Raw genomic sequence first — 4,498 nt, 5'->3', positions numbered from 1 at the left:
TCTGGTCAGAAGCAATACTGTGCGGAATACCATGACAGTGGATAAGACATTCTGTAAGTCCCTGGATAGTAGTTTTGGCAGAATCATTATGTGCAGGAAAGGCAAATCCATAACCAGAATAAGTGTCTATTCCTGTAAGGACAAAACACTGTCCCCTCCAAGATGGAAGTGGTCCAATGTAGTCAACCTGCCACCAGGTTGCAGGCTGGTTGCCATGGGGAACAGTGCCATATCAGGGACTCAGTGTTGGTCTCTGCTATTGGCAGATCTGGCACTCAGGAGCAGCTGTAGCCAGGTAAGCTTTCGTGAGTGGGAGTCCATGCTGTTGAGCCCATGCATAACCTCCATCTCGGCCACCATGGCCACTTTGTTCATGGGCCCATTGAGCAATGACAGGGATAGCTGAAGAAATAGGCTGACAATCAAAAGAGCAGGTCATACGATCTACTTGATTATGGAACTCACCTGCTGGAACCACTTTGATAAGCATTTACATGAGACACAAGTATGTTCACATCCTTTGCCCATTTGGAGAGATCTATCCACATACTTCTTCCCAAAATGTCTTTCTCACCAATTTTCCAATCATGCTCCTTCCAAGTCCCTGACCATCCAGCCAAACCATTGGCTACAGCCCATGAATCAGTATATAATTGCACTTCTGGCCATTTCTCCTTCCAAGCAAAATGCATGACCATGTGCACTGCCCAAAGTTCTGCCCACTGTGAAGAGTTTCCTTCCCCAGTGTCCTTCAGGATTGTTCCAGAAATTGGCTGTAATGGTGCAGCTGTCCACTTCTGAGTAGTGCCTGCATAGCATGCAGAACCATCTGTAAACCAAGCTGTAGTCTTCTCTTCCTCAGTCAACTGATCATAGAGCACACCCTATGAAGCCATAGGTGTATGCTTGAGAACAGGAGGCATTGTAACGAGAGTAGGAACCATAAGCATTTGGACAAATTCTTCACGTACCTTGCTTGTGCCCTCCGGGCCTGTTCGAGCCCGATCACATATATACCACTTCCATTTGATACTGGACTGTTGCTGTGCATGGCCTACTTTATGGCTTGGGGGATCAGATAACACCCAGCTTATGATGGGCAGCTCTGGTCTCATGGTGACTTGGTGGCCCATTGTCAAATGTTCAGTTTCCACTAAAGCCCAATAGCAGGCTAAGAGCTGTCTCTCTAAGGGAGAATAATTGTCTGCAGATGAAGGCAAAGCCTTACTTCAAAATCACAATGGCCTCCACTGTGATTCCCCTATGAGGGCCTGCCAGAGACTCCAAACAGCATCTTTATCTGCCACTGATACCTCAAGCACCATCGGATCTGCTGGATCATATGGCCCAAGGGGCAGAGCATCTTGTACAGCAGCCTGGACCTGTTGAAGGACCCTTTCCTGTTCAAGGCCCCACTCAAAGGTAGGTACCTTCTGAGTCACTTGATATATGGGTCCCAGATGAGGAATGTGCTGCCTCCAGAATCCAAACAGGCCCACCAAGCACTGTGCTTCTTTTGTAGTGGAAGGAGGGGCCAAATGCAACAACTTATTCTTCACCTTAGAAGGAATGTGTCTGCATATTCCACATGACTGAGAAATTTCACTGAGGTAGAAGGCCCTTGAATTTTGGCTGGATTGATTTCCCATCCTCTCATGCACATAGGCTTAACCAACAAGTCCAGACTGTCTTCTACCTCCTGCTCACTGGATCCAATCATCATAACATCATCAATATAGTGGACCAGTGTGATATTTTGTGGAAGAGTCAGGCAATCAAGATCCCTTCGAACCAAGTTATGGCACAGTGCTGGAGAGTTAATATACCCTTAAGGCAGGACAGTAAAGGTATACTGTTGGCCTTGCCAGCTGAAAGAAAATTGCTTCTGGTGGCCCTTATGAACTGGTATTGAGAAGAAATAATTTGCCAAACCAATAGCTGCATACCAGGTACCAGGAAACATATTAATCTGCTCAAGTAAGGAAACCACATCTGGTGCAGCAGCTGTAACTGAAGTCACTTCTTGATTAAGTTTTCGATAGTCAACTGTCATTCTCCATGACCCATCTGTCTTCTGCATGGGCCAAGTAGGAGAGTTAAAGGGAGATGTGGTGTGAATCACCACCCCTGAATCTTTCAAATCCTTGATGGTAGCACTAATTTCTGCAATCCCTCCAGGGATGCGATAATCTTTTTGGTTCACTATTTTCCCTGGCAGAGGCAATTCCAGTAGTTTCCATGTGGCCTTTCCAACCATAATAGCCCTCATTCCACAGATCAGGGAACCAATGTGGGGATTCTGCTAATTCCTAAGTATATCTATCCCAATTATACATTCCGGTACTGGAGAAATAACCAGAAGATGTGTTCGGGGACCCACTGGACCCACTGGACCCACTGTCAGTCTGACTTCAGCCAAAACTCCATTTACCACCTGATCTCCATAAGCCCCTACTTTAACTGGAGTGCCACAATGCTTTCTAGGATCTCCTGGAATCAGTGTCAACTCAGAACCAGTATCCAATAGGCTGCAGAATGTCTGATTATTTCCTTTCCCCCAATGTACAGTTACTCTAGTAAAAGACCACAGGTCCCTCTGGGGAAGCATGGGTGAGAGGCGAACAGCATAACTATTTGGTATTGTGACAAAGTCCTTCCTCAAGGGCACCAGGCCTTCCCTTCATTCAAGGGGTTCTGGGTCTGTAAACTGTCTCAAGTCTGGAAATTGGTTGACTGAGAGAGAATAAAAATAATAAAGAAAATATTTTTAAATTACCAAAAGGAAAAGTAACACAGTAACACAAATTATAATAAATGTGAGTCCTAGTTAAATTTTAACAGTGAAAATGTATAATGTGATTAATATAACAAGAAGTATATTTGAGCATCACTGCATGAAAGACATGGGGAAGAATGATATTAAATTGCAGCCAAAGAGTTGATAAACATTAGACATCAGTAAGAGCAATAATTTTGGATAACTTCCTTAGGATAATAAATTAAAAGAATAAATACTACTGTATCTTAAAATAAAATATTCATAATTTGAACCATTATAATTTTATAATTCTATGTATTTAGTGGCTTTCCCCCATGGCTGTCATTTTTCCTAGAGCTTTTCTGCTTATACAGATCAAATAAAAACTTAGCAGGCTTCTTATGTATGTGATCCCTGGAAATACCGTGATTGATTAGCCCGTACTACAGATCCATTCGAGTCATTCCATTGTAGGCATTGTTTTGCCTTTGCCGCCCATTACAATAAATATGCTCACCTTGTCTTTGGTAATTCAATACTGCCACCTGACCCCTACTCTGAGGTCCTATTACACCTATTATATTTACATTTAATTTATGCAGTTGAGCAGCAGCATCTCCAACTGTCAGATTCGGCATAACGAAAAGAGCAAAAACAAAGCTCTTCAAACATTCTGATATCTCTCTCAGTACTTTGTGGAGGATTTGGTGTTGTACTGTGAATCCACTTGAGCATACTAATTTGCCTGAGCCTTACAATCCCTTCAACAACACTAAGGCAAGGGATATCAGGTATCTCCAGCTCTCTGTCAGTAGGCCATCTTTTGATAAATACCTCAGCCAATCAAATAAACTTTTAACACCTTTTTTTTTAACTGAATGAGCTTCCATTTTAAACCTAGAATCTCCAGTCTGGGGGCCCATGTCAATCAACTCAGCGTCATCCAACTTTATGTTCCTTCCACCATTATCCCATACCCTTAAAATCCATTCCCAGACATATTCATTAGATTTCTGCTTGAAAGAATTAGCAAATTCACTAAGTTCTCTAGTGGTGTAGTGCACCTCCTCATGGACCACACTTTTTATCTCTCCTCTAGGGGCCTGCTTAGCTTTGAGTCTGGTTATAAGTCTAGATGTGACAATAACTGGCCCCTGAGGGACATCAGCTACCTCTTGCTGAATGGGATTAGCTTCCTCAATGGGATTAGTTGCCTCAGGCAAGGGTGAGGAGGGTGGGTCTGCTGAGGGTGGGTCAATTAATTTCTCAGGTGAATCAAATTCCTCAGCATCTGAGGATTCTAAATCTTCAGCCTCCTCAGGGTATTCCTACACATCTCATTCCACTTGTCAGGATTCCAATCTTTTCCTACCAATGCCCTCACGTTTACTGCTGACACCCTTCAAGGCTGGGAATTAAATTTGCCTTGTAGGTCAGCTAAACATATAATAAGGGCTCCAGCTTGATTTTCTGCAGCTTTATCTCCCTAGGTGCTGGAGAGAAGATTCTCTTCCAGGCACACTTGGAAACATTTAAACTGTTGATTCGAATAAGGAGCTTGTAAATTATGTCATTAAGCTCATTGTTTATCTTCATCACTTTATCCAGAGATGTGAGAAGTAACCAGCCAACATCATTATTTTTCTTATTTTTCCACAAATTGTCAAATGTTTTATGTATAGAATCACTAAATTTCTTGCTCTTCATAAGAGGTGAGTTAGGAGATTCAAATGGGTCTAT

This window comes from Nannospalax galili, unplaced genomic scaffold (genome assembly GCF_000622305.1).
Source record: "Nannospalax galili isolate Female #2095 unplaced genomic scaffold, S.galili_v1.0 scaffold140, whole genome shotgun sequence".
In the NCBI taxonomy this organism is placed as follows: Eukaryota; Metazoa; Chordata; class Mammalia; order Rodentia; family Spalacidae; genus Nannospalax; species Nannospalax galili.
The sequence above is the reverse complement of the archived record's forward strand: the minus strand, read 5'-3'. Positions refer to the sequence as shown.